Source organism: Taudactylus pleione, unplaced genomic scaffold, assembly GCF_031769625.1.
Source record: "Taudactylus pleione unplaced genomic scaffold, aTauple2 ptg000201l, whole genome shotgun sequence".
NCBI lineage: Eukaryota > Metazoa > Chordata > Amphibia > Anura > Myobatrachidae > Taudactylus > Taudactylus pleione.
Genome location: NW_028284603.1, coordinates 44,108,352 through 44,124,783, shown reverse-complemented (window position 1 = coordinate 44,124,783; position 16,432 = coordinate 44,108,352).

The window sequence follows — 16,432 nt, the reverse complement described above, 5'->3', positions numbered from 1 at the left end:
CATTCCACATAGTGCTTTCCCTGCCTCCCATTCCACATAGTGCTGATCCCATTCCACATAGTGCTTTCCCTGCCCCCATCCCACATAGTGCTTCCCCTCATCCCACAGTGCTTATCCCATTCCACATAGTGCTTTCCTTGCCCCCTATCCTACACAGTGCTTATCCCATTCCACCTAGTGCTTTCCTTGCCCCTTTCCCACACAGTGCTTATCCCATTCCACATAGTGCTTTCCCTGCCCCCCATTCCACATAATGCTTTCTCTGCCCCCATCCCTCATAGTGCTTCCCCTCATCCCACAGTGCTTATCCCATTCCACATAGTGCTTTCCTTGCCCCCTATCCCACACAGTGCTTATCTCATTCCACATAGTGCTTTCACTGCCCCCCCATTCCACACAGTGCTTATCCCATTCCACATAGTGCTTTTACTGCCCCCCATTCCACACAGTGCTTATCCCATTCCACATAGTGCTTTCCTTGCCCCCTATCCCACACAGTGCTTATCCCATTCCACATAGTGCTTTCACTGCCCCCCCATTCCACACAGTGCTTATCCCATTCCACATAGTGCTTTCACTGCCCCCCATTCCACATAGTGCTTATCGCATTCCACATAGTGCTTTCCCTGTCCCCATTCCACACAGTTCTTATCCCATTCCACATAGTGTCTCCCCATCCCACACAGTGCTTATCCCATTCCACATAGTGCTTTCACTGCCCCCCATTCCACATAGTGCTTATCGCATTCCACATAGTGCTTTCCCTGTCCCCATTCCACACAGTTCTTATCCCATTCCACATAGTGCCTCCCCATCCCACACAGTGCTTATCCCATTCCACATAGTGCTTTCACTGCCCCCCATTCCACATAGTGCTTATTGCATTCCACATAGTGCTTTCCCTGTCCCCATTCCACACAGTTCTTATCCCATTCCACATAGTGCTTTCCCTGCCCTATCCCACATAGTGCCTCCCCATCCCACACAGTGCTTATCCCGTTCCTCATAGTGCTTTCACTGCCCCCCATTCCACATAGTGTTTATCCCATTCCACATAGTTCTTTCCCTATCCCCATTCCACATAGTGCTTTCCCTGCCCCCACATTCCACATAGTGCTTATCCCATCCCACATAGCGCTTTCCCTGCCCCCATCCCACATAGTGCTTCCCCCAATCCCACATAGTTCTTATCCCATTCCACATATTGCTTTCACTGCCCCCCATTCCACATAATGCTTTCCCTGCCCTCCATCCCACACAGTGCTTATCCCATTCCACATAGTGCTTTCCCTGCCCCCCATTCCACATAGTGCTTTCACTGCCCACATTCCACATAGTGCTTATCCCATTCCACATAGTGCTTTCCCTGTCTCCCATTCCACATAGTGCTTTCACTGTACCCCATTCCACATAGTGCTTTCCCTGCCCCTTCTCCCACATAGTGCTCCCTCTCCCCCCCCCCCAGGTCCTACCAGGCAGGCTACACTTACGTTTAACAACACTGGCTGGAAAGTGACAGACATCCAGGCCAGGGCTGTCTTCTGGCTCCTCTGAGTCTGCTTCTTCCTTGGTAATGTCTAAATCCCTTTCATGGAGAAGATCCTGACGTCTTTTTCCTCCTGTCCTGTCTGCTGCCGGAGGCTGTGTACAGACTGAGCCCTGGGTGGGGGGGGGGGCGGAGTTACCTGATGACTGATGCAGTTCAACTTACAGTAGTTCAGAGATCCGAGGAACGTGCCGGAAATATATTTATGGAGACAACCCATTTAAAAAGCATTTGATTCTGTATGCATGTTATATAGACGACATATTGGTGATTTGGAAAGGTAGTGAGAATGATTTTATTGAGTTTATGGATTATATAAAATCCAATGAGTATAATCTGTCATTCACTTATCAATTTAGCCAGGAAGAAATTGAATATTTGGACCTAGTAATTAGCAGTGAGGGTACTAATATTGTGAGTCGGAATTTTATTAAAAAAGTTGATACTAATAGCTACGTACACTATGATAGTAGCCACACATTGGGATGGAGAAATAACATACCATTCTCACAATTTTGCCGAATACGGAGAAATTGTAGTAAGAAAGAAATATTTGAACAACAGGTGGAATTATATTCCGAGAGGTTTCGGGAGAGAAATTATCCTGAAGAAGTTATAAAGAAAGCAGTAACTAGGTCAAGTAATCTGAATCGAGTTGAATTGATGGAATATAGAAATAAAGAAACAGACAATGATAAGATTGTATTTGTTACACAAATTAATCATAGAGAAAAAGAGATTAAAAAGATTTTAAACAAGCATTGGGATATTCTTAAAACTGATAATATATTGGGAGATTTTTTACCTGAAAAACCCACTGTCACTTTTAGGAAGGCTAGGAATTTGAAGAATGTATTAGCACCAAGCACTTTAAAACCTATTAATCAGAATATGAAAACATGGATGCAAAACACCAAAGGATTTTATAAGTGCAATAGTTGCAATATTTGTAAATTTGTTAATGGAGTATCGAAGAATTTTTGTAATTTTAATGATTCTGAAACTTTTAAGATACATACATATATGAATCGCATATCGACATGGGTTATTTATTTGTTTGAATGTCCCTGTCACCTCAAATATATAGGGAAAACGAAAAGGCTTTTGAAAATTCGTATACAGGAACATAGTCGAGGAATTAAAAATAAAGTAGATAACCATTCTATACCTCGACACTTTTCTAAATACCATGACTCTGACCCATCTGGTGTGAAGTTTAAAGCTATAGAATATATACAGATGGGTGATAGAGGAGGTGACAGGGAGAAAAAACTCTCCCAAAGAGAAATGTATTGGATTTTTACTTTAAATACTATGGTCCCGAATGGTCTTAATGAATCTTATGAAATCACACCTTTCCTTTAACTGTTGTTCTATATAGAATTTTTATATTGAATGTTTTAAAGGTTTTATGCAGTAACTTTTTATTATATTTATAGCCTTGTAATTTTAGTTTGGTACCTCTGTTACAGATATTTTTATAGATATATATGTAGTTATTATAATTTTTAAATGGATAATCTATGTATTTATGTATTTATTATTCTGATATAACATTGTTTATATGTCTGATTTATTTGGATGAAAGGAGAAATAAGATTGTTTCCCGAATCCTAGAATGATATGGTGGTGTATTTATATGCTATGTAGCAAACTATGACAAAATGGCGTTTGTATATGGAAGAAAAAACACTAGGTGAGAAATATGTCTACAACAAAATGGCGTCCGCTACATAAAAAATGTGTATAAACTTTACAACATTGTATAAAGGTTGGAGTAGATTGATAGCCGCTAGTTGCATTGCTGATCGTAAGTATGGAATGAAATATGAGTGCCGCATGCTAGCGGTAGTGAAATTGAGCCACTGTGACTGTGAAAGTTCCCGCGCATGTGCAGGAGACTTAGATGCGGTAACACAACAGATGTTGGAACGCATATACTGCCGCGAGATTGTAGTGATCCCGCGCAGCCGCAGAATGCTACACAATGGCGGAACCGAAAATACCATATCCAGTGAATTGCCCACTGTGACCGTGAGAGTTCCCGCGCATGCGCGGGAGACTTAGACGCGGAAACACAACAAATGTTGGAACGCATATATTGCCGCGAGACTGTCGTGATCCCGCGCAGCCGCGTAATGCTCTAAAACGGCGGAAACCGGAAATACCATATAGAGTAATTGCCTAATCATAGGAGTGGGTATATAAGTCAGATTAGCCAGTATATTCTCTATCCTCCTGACGAAGTCCAGCTGGTATAGCGTGAGTGATGAAACGCGTTGAGGGTGGTAACACTGCTGATGTCCTAAATCCAGTTTTGTTTGGACAACTCAGATAAGCTTTTCAAAAACTTTTTAAATGTAATTATATTGTTTGTGTGTTATTTGTTCTATATTAAACTCAAAAAATTACTACACTATGAGAGTGTTTTTCTCTCTTTCTCTTTGGTTGAGCCCCATGTCCAAAGGATCTATTGAATGAAGTCTAAAAGATACTGATTACGTGACTGTTCTTACAACATTTGGGGTACGCACATTTGATTACCTTACTATTTATACAATTAATTCCCATCAATTACTACACCATAAGGCGCTTGTTCTCTCATCTTTTTGTTTTTTATATATATATATATATATATATTTGTATTTTCTTTCTGAACACATAATCAGGGTCAGGTAGCACAACCCAATCTATCACTTTCAGTGAGTGACTCTCTCACTAGGAGTGTCGTTCCCCTGCTTTCCCCTGCCCCCATCCCACATAATCATTTCCCCCATCCCACATAGTGCTATCCCCTGCCTCCCATTCCACATAGTGCTTTCCCCTGCCTCCATCCCACTTAGTGTTTCACCCATCCTACATATTAATTTCCCCTATCCCACTTAGTGCTTTCCCCTGCCCCCATCCCATATAGTGCTTCCCCCATCCTACATAATCCTTTCCCCGATCCCACATAGTGCTATCCCCTGCCTCCCATTCCAAGTAGTGCTGTCCCTGCCTCCCATTCCACATAGTGCTATCCTTGCCTCCCATTCCACATAGTTCTTTCCTTGCCCCCATCCCACATAGTGCTTCCCCATCCCACAGTGCTTATCCCATTCCCCATAGTGCTTTCCCTGCCCCATTCCACAAAATGCTTATCCCATTCCACATAGTGCTTTCCCTGCCCCCCATTCCACACAGTGCTGATCCCATTCCACATAGTGCTTTCCCTTGCCCCCATTCCACATAGTGCTGATCCCATTCCACATAGTGCTTTCCCTGCCTCCCATTCCACATAGTGCTGATCCCATTCCACATAGTGCTTTCCCTGCCCCCATCCCACATAGTGCTTCCCCTCATCCCACAGTGCTTATCCCATTCCACATAGTGCTTTCCTTGCCCCCTATCCTACACAGTGCTTATCCCATTCCACCTAGTGCTTTCCTTGCCCCTTTCCCACACAGTGCTTATCCCATTCCACATAGTGCTTTCCCTGCCCCCCATTCCACATAATGCTTTCTCTGCCCCCATCCCTCATAGTGCTTCCCCTCATCCCACAGTGCTTATCCCATTCCACATAGTGCTTTCCTTGCCCCCTATCCCACACAGTGCTTATCTCATTCCACATAGTGCTTTCACTGCCCCCCCATTCCACACAGTGCTTATCCCATTCCACATAGTGCTTTTACTGCCCCCCATTCCACACAGTGCTTATCCCATTCCACATAGTGCTTTCCTTGCCCCCTATCCCACACAGTGCTTATCCCATTCCACATAGTGCTTTCACTGCCCCCCCATTCCACACAGTGCTTATCCCATTCCACATAGTGCTTTCACTGCCCCCCATTCCACATAGTGCTTATCGCATTCCACATAGTGCTTTCCCTGTCCCCATTCCACACAGTTCTTATCCCATTCCACATAGTGTCTCCCCATCCCACACAGTGCTTATCCCATTCCACATAGTGCTTTCACTGCCCCCCATTCCACATAGTGCTTATCGCATTCCACATAGTGCTTTCCCTGTCCCCATTCCACACAGTTCTTATCCCATTCCACATAGTGCCTCCCCATCCTACACAGTGCTTATCCCATTCCACATAGTGCTTTCACTGCCCCCCATTCCACATAGTGCTTATTGCATTCCACATAGTGCTTTCCCTGTCCCCATTCCACACAGTTCTTATCCCATTCCACATAGTGCTTTCCCTGCCCTATCCCACATAGTGCCTCCCCATCCCACACAGTGCTTATCCCGTTCCTCATAGTGCTTTCACTGCCCCCCATTCCACATAGTGTTTATCCCATTCCACATAGTTCTTTCCCTATCCCCATTCCACATAGTGCTTTCCCTGCCCCCACATTCCACATAGTGCTTATCCCATCCCACATAGCGCTTTCCCTGCCCCCATCCCACATAGTGCTTCCCCCAATCCCACATAGTTCTTATCCCATTCCACATATTGCTTTCACTGCCCCCCATTCCACATAATGCTTTCCCTGCCCTCCATCCCACACAGTGCTTATCCCATTCCACATAGTGCTTTCCCTGCCCCCCATTCCACATAGTGCTTTCACTGCCCACATTCCACATAGTGCTTATCCCATTCCACATAGTGCTTTCCCTGTCTCCCATTCCACATAGTGCTTTCACTGTACCCCATTCCACATAGTGCTTTCCCTGCCCCTTCTCCCACATAGTGCTCCCTCTCCCCCCCCCCAGGTCCTACCAGGCAGGCTACACTTACGTTTAACAACACTGGCTGGAAAGTGACAGACATCCAGGCCAGGGCTGTCTTCTGGCTCCTCTGAGTCTGCTTCTTCCTTGGTAATGTCTAAATCCCTTTCATGGAGAAGATCCTGACGTCTTTTTCCTCCTGTCCTGTCTGCTGCCGGAGGCTGTGTACAGACTGAGCCCTGGGTGGGGGGGGGGCGGAGTTACCTGATGACTGATGCAGTTCAACTTACAGTAGTTCAGAGATCCGAGGAGTCATCAGGCAGCTCCGCCCCCAGCCCAGTGCTCACTCCTCCTGTCCAATGTCCGGACTGATGTGCTGATGCCGTGCAGTCACTAAAGGGGCAGAGCTGCTCATCAGTGAGACTGCATCAAAGTGACACACCAACACATACCTCCCAACATGTTAGGTTGGGAAAGAGGGACAGGTCGCGCGCCGAGGGCGTGCGCGGCCGAAAAGGAGCATGGCTTTAGGAAAAAGGGGCGTAGTCTACTGAAAACGGGGCTGAGCCTCGCGGCTTCCCCCGTTTTCGTCACTTTGGGGGCGTGCCCAGCACTCTACAAGACGCTGGGCAGCCCCCAGGCTCTCCGTACAGAAGAGAACAGATGCCGTGCGCATGCGCATGGCATCTGTTCTCTTCCTGCACACCCGCTGCAGCGGTTTGTGCTCTCCCAACTTCCCCCCCACCGCGGGACACTGCGGCCCGCAGGCGGGACAGCGGGACAGTCCCAGAAAAACGGGACAGTTGGGAGGTGTGCAAACCCCCGATCACACATCGGGGAGAAGAGGTATCAGCGCACATAACGTGCGCTGATACCGCTTCAGGGCTTCATACATCTCCCCCAATGACTATAAGCAAAGTACAGTAGATAAAATTAAATTAATATATATATATATAAAGTCTCCAGGTCCGGCACTCCAGATAATAAACCAAATCCTGCAGGGGTGCCCTCACATAGGGATAAATAGAAGCATGAAGGTGCAGCACTCCCCTCTCATTAAATCAGGCAGAGACCAAAGGATCAATAGAACGTTTCAGTACTTTTAGTACTATCTTCAACCATGGTTGAAGATAGTACTAAAAGTACTGAAACGTTCTATTGATCCTTTGGTCTCTGCTTGATTTATTGAGAGGGGAGTGCTGCACCTTCATGCTTCTATATATATATATATATATATATATATATATATATATATTTAAAAGGAACAAGGTATTGAAAATAAAAAAAATTGTAGATGAAGGATGTTCATGTTTATAATATAAACATGAACAGTTCATGTTTATATTAAAAACATGAACATCCTTCATCTATTAATTTTTATTCATTTTCAATACCTTGGCCCTCATTCAGAGCCGTACGCTCTGAGCAGAGCGCACGCTCTGAATGAGGGCCGCCCTCCATAATTATGGAACGTCCTCCTGGACGCTCGTATAGCTCTGGGGCACCACCCATACGAGCCTATACGAGCGTGCAGTTTGATGGCCGCGATGGTCTTGACCATCGCGACCATCGCCACTGCGAGCCGGAGCCTGCGGTTGAGTTTTTCAACCGCAAGGCCCGGAGTGATTCTAGTGATGTCAGTGGGCTGGCTTCTGACGGTAGGCGTTCCCGGCACGCCCACCAAAGGGGGCGTGCTGTCAATCAACATCGACAACACGCCCCCTTTGATCAGACACAACGAGCGAAGGAAAGTCCTTCGCTCGTCGCGTCTGGCGCATGCGCATGACGGAGCTCCCGCCGTCGTGCGCATGCGCAGTGCACAACATCGACCCACTTGCGAGCGGACAGCCGCTTGCGAGTGGGTCTGAATCAGGCCCCTTGTCCCTTTTAAATACATGGCTTGACCCTTTACACTATAATTATTACCTGCAATATATCAATCAAAAATCATAAATGCCAGGTGAGTATTATATACACCGCATGGTATGTACACAGCCAGCCCGGGAAAGCAGAGCAAAAAACTCTGCCCTTGCAGTCAGGCAACGGTTGGGGGGGTGGCCGAGCGTCTTTAGTAATAGGTCCCAAACAGCTCTCTGCAGCTTGCCATCAGTAGTGGGGAGGATGGGCGTGGCCGGCCGGAACGTCCCTGCGTCATCACGCTGATGACGCAGACGCTGATGATGCAGGTGGGCAGGCCAGCCCTGTCGGAGCTGCCGGATGCAGGGAGAGGTGCGCGCACAGCGCGGTAAGCTCACCGCTATGTGCGCAAACAAGCACAGCAGCGGTGACAGAGATTTCCCTCCAACCTCCCCCGCCCGCGGGACACTACAGCCTGCGGGCGGGACAGCGGGACAGCTCCCAAAAAACGGGACTGTCCTGCGAAAATCGGGACAGTTGGGAGGTATGCCAACACAGTTACACACAGACAGTCATCCACTGTATTCACACACAGCGCCGCGCGGCTGCGCCACTTACTGTGCAGTACGTTGCTCTCTGGGTCTTGAAGTTGCCGGCCAGGACTCAGGAGTGAGTCATCTTAAGGGGGGGAGGTTGCAGCTGCTTTCTGTGCTTTACAGAGCTGGGCGCCTCGCATCACACTGTAAGCAGCGGGCGCCCAGTGCTGTCAGAGAGAGGGTAATTAGGTGGATGGCCGGAGTTCCGCCCTCAGGGAATTGCGCTCTGTGCTGTGGCACTGGCCGCACCACCCTAGTTATGGCCCTGCTACACTGCATAAGTCTCATTTGCAATTACTTAATAAAGTTGACGACCTTGAAAATAGATCACGTCGCAACAATTTTAGAGTAGTAGGATTACCGGAAACTCTCAAAGGACCGGACCTTGTTAAATTTTTGACCAATACACTCCCTGCTCTTTTGGATGTTGCTGAGGGTTGTAAAGATATTATTGTGGAGAGAGCTCACCGTCTGGGCCCACAAAGAAATACCCCTGACCGCAGACCCCGAGTTGTAATATTTAGATGCCTGAACTTTATTCATAAGGACATCATATGGTCAGCATCTTGCGGCACCGCAATTTAACTTGGGAAGGCCACAGATTATTTGTGTTCCAGGACTTTTCTACAGAAGTCACCAGAGCCCGGAAAGAATTTTCCTCTATCTGCCAAAATTTGATTAAACACGGTTGTCGCTTTGCTCTTTTATTCCTGGCACGTCTGAGATTATATAAAGGTGATACTTATAAAGATTTTAATACTGCTGCGGATGCCGAGGCATACCTACGAGAACTATCTGAGTCCAAAAAGGCTGATGGGCCCTCTTCTCCTGCCTCCTCTGCTGTGGTTTGATCAATCTTGCCTTACTGACACTTATCCCTATTCCGTCTATGACTTGTGATGTTGTTCACTGATATATGTATAGCAGTTGAACTGTACTACTATATTGCTATCCGCTTCATAGTTCTGAGGATATTGTTTACTGAAAGTTATGTTGCTGTTTATTTGGCTGGGCCAGGTTAGGAGTTTGGTAATTGGGAATCTCCTTTTTTTTGGTACTTACCACCAGTGCCTATTAGAAGCCTTTGCTTTGATAATGAAACAGCGTATTCACTGTATTATGCAATTGCCGCTATTTTTTGTAATTGCTGTATTTTTCTTACCCCTTTGTATGTCTCCCTCCTATTGTGTTCCTATTTCCTCCCCTTGTCCATTTATATGTTATTTTTCCTATTTGCTATATCTTTGTGACATATTATGAAAGAAAGAAACTCTGGCTCTGACAGAGCGCTCGCTCTGAATCAGGGCCGTCCTTCTTAATTTTTAGAGCGGCCTCCTGGCCACTCGTATAGCTGTGGGTGACCTCCCACAGCTATAGCGAGCGGCCAGGAAGATGGTCGTGATGGTCAAGACCATCGTGACCATCGGGCTTTCGACGAGACACTTGTGGTAGGGTCTCGTTGCCGCAAGCCCTGGAGTGCTTTCGGCTCAATGAGAGCCGAGAGCTCTCCCACTGACATCACTTGTGATGTCAGTGGGGCCGGCCCCAGACAGTAGGCGTTCCCATGGGAACGCCTCCGTCTGGGCAGCCACACCCCTGGCACGCCCACCAAAGGGGGCGTGCTGTCACTCACCACTGACAGCACGCCCCCTTTGTAGCGAGACCCGGAGCGGCGGCTTGCCCGTTGCGATCTGGGTCTCGCGCATGCGCACGACAGAGCCGCCTCCGTCGTGCGCACGCGCACTGGGCCAACATTGACCCGCTTGCGAGCGCTCGCGAGCGGGTCTGAATCAGGCCCTTTGTCTGTTTGCTGCACTATTTATACCCTTCTCATTTATTTTTAGGCTATTGATATGTCACAGATAAAGTTTGGCACTTGAAATGTTGGGGGGTTTCACTCCCTGATAAAACACAAAAATGTTTTACTATATTTAAATAAGTTACATTTAGAGCTGGTGTGTTTGCAGGAGACACATTTAGTCTCGGCAGAAGTGGTTAAACTTAATATGTTGGGGTGGAAGGTATTGTGTCATCCCTGTACAACTCCAAGTCCAGAGGAGTGGTGATAATAGCCAAGCACTCTCTCCCTATTTCTGTTCTTTCGACTAAGACCGATCCTGAGGGTCGTTATGTCATTATAGAAACTTCAATTTTTGATAACCCCAATGTAATTTGGACCGTTTATGCCCCCTATAGATATGACAAACTGTTTTTGCGTTCTGTACTATCAAGCCTATATGCTATATGCAATGATAGTTTAATTTTCTGTGGGGATTTTAATATGATTGCCTCAAGAGAGATGGATTGTCAGCACCCATCTCGCCGATCTACACACTCACCTAGATTTGGTATATCGTATGTTATGCAGCAGCTCCATTTGACAGATATATGGAGGGCCAAACATCCCACTGACAGGGATTATTCGTGCTTGTCGGCTGCCCATGGCTCCCTCTCATATCTAGACTATATTTTGGTGTCAGCTCTTGGTTCTTTGAGGACCAACCATACAAATGTGATTCGCCCTGCGGATAAGGGCGGGTGGTGGTTGTTCAGAATCATACTGATTATGATGCTGAGATCAGGCGCCAACTCTCAGATGTAAAAATAATCCGATGCCTAGGATTAAGAGATTGATTGATGGTATCATTGATCGAGCAGTCAACTATGGTTGGCTAACTGATAAAATTGACAATTTCTTGAGGGTTGAGCCACCGGTGTGTCCAGTTATCTACACATTGCCAAAGGTCCATTAGACCTTGATCAATCCCCCTGGCAGACCTATTATTTCTGCCAGGGGTTTTCTTTTACAGCCTTTGCCAATGTTTGTGGAAAGCTTCCTTCAGGAACTTCTTCCATTGATTCCCAGTTATCTGCGAGATACAGGGGATTTCCTTGATAAGATTTGACAAATTGATGATTTAACTGATGACGTGTTACTTGTGACCTTGGATATGTCATTCTTGTACACCATTATCCCTCATGCTCATGGTGTGGCCTCTGTAAGGAAGCTAATGAGTGGGGTGAAAATGGGGGAGTCCCCCTATAGACTTCATCTTAGAACTCTTGGCATTGATTTTGGTTCATGATCGTTTCATGTATGATGGGTGCTATTATATACAAGTATCGGGCACCGCAATGGGCTCAAATGTGGCCCCAGCATATGCTGGAATTTTCATGCATGATTATGAGTCTACCCATATTATTCCAAGATATGGAGATCGGATCCTCCGAAAATAGTTTGGATTGTACTGTGCGTTTTACTGGAAGTTGTAGCCGTGATTCCATCAATTTTCTCGATGTTACAGTGGCTCGTGTAGGAACTAAATTGGGTACCACATTATTCCGCAAAGAAATGGATCGCAATTCTCTTTTGTATGCGACTAGTAACCATCCACCGACATTGAAAGACAGTCTACCGGTCTCTCAATTTATGAGACTACTGCGCAATAACACAGACCCAGTGATAGCTGAATGACAACTGCTTGAGATGAAGGAACGGTTCTTGGAGCGTGGTTATAGGAGAAAGACCATTGAGGGGTGCCTCACCAGTGCACGTAGCATGCACGTAAACGAGCACAGAATTGGATGTTGTTCGTTACTCAATATGATGGTGTCTCTAATTCTGTGGTGAAGTTCTTCGTAAACACTGGCCCATTGTGAGGTCTGATTCCAACATGTGCAATTTGCTCCAGGAACCCCCCATGATGGCATTCAGGAGGGGTAAGAACCTGAAGCAATTATTGATGCACGCACCTCAGTAGAGCGCACTAAAGGATCACACTTGGCTTCTGACCCAGAAACCTGGATGCATTAAATGTACTGGGTGCGCTACATGTAGGCAAATGATACCTGATTCAAGCTTCCCTCATCCACACAGTGGCCGCCCAATCCCCATTTGCTATAAATTGCATTGCCGACTGGACTTTGTGATATACCTACTCACGTGCCCTTGTGGGCTTGCATACGTGGAAATTACATCATGCAGTTTTCGTGATAGGATGATCATAGATGTACCATCAGACAAGCATTATCCACTGGGAATTCTGATAAACCGGTTGCCCAGCACTCTGCACTTGATGTCCTCTCCTTAGAGGACATCAAGTATCCTCCTTATGCTGCCGAATCATAAATTGGATTCCACCTCTTGCACGTGGTGGCGATCCCATGCTGCTCTTGAAAACACTAGAGGCTAGATGGATTTTCCGGCTTGGGACAGTAGCGCCACATAGATTGAATGAGTGCAATCCATTGAATTTTTTTTGTGTTAATTCAGGGGTTTTTTTTACTTTTCATTAGATTTTTTTCTTATAGATAATTGTTTTTTTTCATGACCAATACACCTATTTTTATTATTTTTATTAGATTTTTCTTTTCATATTTTTTTTGTCCTTATTATTTATTTGTTTTTGTTGGAGTATATATGTGGATATGTTATTTTGTGTTTTAGGTTGGTTTATATGTTTTCTATGTACCAGGTCCCTATGAATACTTCGGTCTTTATCTATAGTTATCATATTGCCACCTTTTATTTTGCATATTGTACTAAGAGCGGCTACTGCTATGCCCTGCTGTGGCCCATATTGTGTTTTATATTTAATATTATGGCTCCTACCTATGGTTATCATCTCACTCTCTTTTGCTCCACATGCATCACTAATGTGTGGCTACTACTGTGGTACTATTGTGCGTTCCAGCTGGAACGTGGAAGTACTCTGACGTCATTGGTTGCCCTGGTTACTCACCGGCAATCGTCACGTGGTGTGTGTCTCTGCGCACGTGTGCTGATACGGATGATGTGAGTTGTTGCGACGTCTCGAGTCCTGCGTTGATGCAGATGGATGCCAGCTGGTGGGTGTTCGCTGCGGGAGCTGGCGTCTCTAAATGCCGTTCTATGGGTAAGTGATATGTTTTGATGAATTTGAAATTGTTGTGAGGGATGTATGTCATATGCGCTCCATGCTGGGGTGCGCGGTAATGGCTGTTTGGTGCCTTTAGGTGATATACATATATATTATATATACACATATATGTAAATCTGTATATATTGTAGTGAGAGGGGTTGTCTCTGAATTGCCCACATTTCTGTGGGATCAGCTCTCTCCAAGGGAGGCTGTAGTGAAGCCTGTGCATTCTGCATTAGCAGTGGTGGTGTGGAATTCCAGGTTGTCACAATGGGAGAGAAAAAAAGAACTGAACATTCTACAGCTGCAATAGACAGGGGCGCCGAGAGGGGGGGGAGCGGGTACAGATTACCCGGGCCCGGGCTTCCTGAGGGGCCCGGCATGGGCCCGGGTTCGGTGCCGCTCCCCCCTTCTCTCTCTCTCAGCAGCCCAGCACTGCTGCATTTGGAGACTGCTCGTGGCTGCTGAGCAGCAGCCACAGCAGTCTCCTTTGCCTGTGGGGTGGAGCAATCACACTGATCGCACCCCCCCTGGCTTTGCACCGGGCTGAGGGGCTTACAGCGCCCCCCTGCCCGGAGCGCGGCGCTGCATCGAGGAGCTACAAAACCTTTTAATTTTCTTGCTCGAGGGGGCATGGTCATGCCCCCGCGATTAGGCCACGCCCCCTCTGCACCTGGGCCCGCCGTGGCTCTCTACGGTCCTGGCGATAGAATATGGAACTCCATGTTTTGACAGTTACACATGCCCAGCTGCAACTAAGCATCGGAGCACAGGAAGGGTTTAAAACTCCTACACACCTGATGCTCCTTATGCTGGATAAGATAGCCAGGGGGTGGTTGTTAGCATTAGGGTGCCAGGACCTGGAGGGTCCACAGACATTAGCACAACGAGTGCTGAGACTTTTATGCTTTACCAAAAATACCTGCCTGTCTGGAATCCTAATTTTAATACCCCATATTACTATATATATATTAATATATGAATAATAATCCACATCCCACGCTACCCTCCCCTTCTCCCATCCACTTCCCATACTGTGCTTCCCTTCCCCTATCCACATCCCGGACTGCGCACCCCTTCCCCTATCCACATCCCATACTGCGCAACCCTTCCCCTATCCACATCCCATACTGCGCTCCCCTTCACCTATCCACATCCCATATTGCTCTCCCCTTCCCCTATCCACATCCCATACTGCGCTCCCCTTCACCTATCCACATCCCATATTGCTCTCCCCTTCCTCTATCCGCATCCCATACTGCGCTTCCTTTCCCATATCCACATCCCATACTGCTCTCCCCTTCCCCTATCCACATCCCATACTGCTCTCCCCTTCCCCTATCCACATCCCATACTGCGCTTCCCTTCCCATAACCACATCCCATACTGCGCACCCCTTCCCTTTTCCACATCCCATACTGCGCTCCCCTTCCCCTATCCACATCCCATACTGCGCACCCCTTCCCCTATTCACATCTTATACTGCGCACCCCTTCCCCTAATAACATCCCATACTGTGCACCACTTCTCATATCAACATCCCATACTGCAAGCCCCTTCCCCTATCCCACACTACAATCCCCTTCGCCTATCATACACACTGCGCTCCCTTACCCCTATCCCACACTGCGCTCCCCTTCCCCTATCCACATCCCATACTGCGCTCCCCTTCCCCTATCCACATCCTGTATTGCGCTCCCCTTCTCCTATCCACATCCTGTACTGCGCACCCCTTCCCCTATCCACATCCCGTACTGCGCTACCCTTCCTCCATCCACATCCCGTACTGCGCTACCCTTCCCCTATCCACATCCCATACTGAGCACCCCTTCCCCTTTCCACATCCCATACTGCGCATCCCTTCCCCTTGCCACATCCCATACTGCGCTCCCCTTCCCCTATCCACATTCCAAACTGCGCACCACTTCCCCTTTCCACATCCCATACTGCGCTCCCCTTCCCCTATCCACATCCCATACTGAGCTCCCCTTCCCCTATCCACATCCCATACTGCGCTCCCCTTCCCCTATCCACATCCCATACTGCGCTCCCCTTCCCCTATCCACATCCCATACTGCGCACCCCTTCCCCTATCCACATCTTATACTGCGCACTCCTTCCCCTATCCACATGCCATACTGCTCTCCCCTTCCCGTATCAACATCCCATACTGCTCTCCCCTTCCCCTATCCACATCCCATACTGCACACCACTTCCCCTATCCACATCCCATACTGCTCTCCCCTTCCCCTATCCACATCCCATACTGCACACCACTTCCCCTATCCACATCCCATACTGCGCTCCCCTTCCCCTATCCACATCCCATACTGCGCACCCCTTCCCCTATCCACATCCCATACTGCGCTCCCCTTCACCTATCCACATCCCATATTGCTCTCCCCTTCCCCTATCCACATCCCATACTGCACACCCCTTCCTCTATCCGCATCCCATACTGCGCTTCCTTTCCCATATCCACATCCCATACTGCTCTCCCCTTCCCCTATCCACATCCCATACTGCTCTCCCCTTCCCCTATCCACATCCCATACTGCGCTTCCCTTCCCATAACCACATCCCATACTGCGCACCCCTTCCCTTTTCCACATCCCATACTGCGCTCCCCTTCCCCTATCCACATCCCATACTGCGCACCCCTTCCCCTATTCACATCTTATACTGCGCACCCCTTCCCCTAATAACATCCCATACTGTGCACCCCTTCTCATATCAACATCCCATACTGCAAGCCCCTTCCCCTATCCCACACTACAATCCCCTTCGCCTATCATACACACTGCGCTCCCTTACCCCTATCCCACACTGCGCTCCCCTTCCCCTATCCACATCCCATACTGCGCTCCCCTTC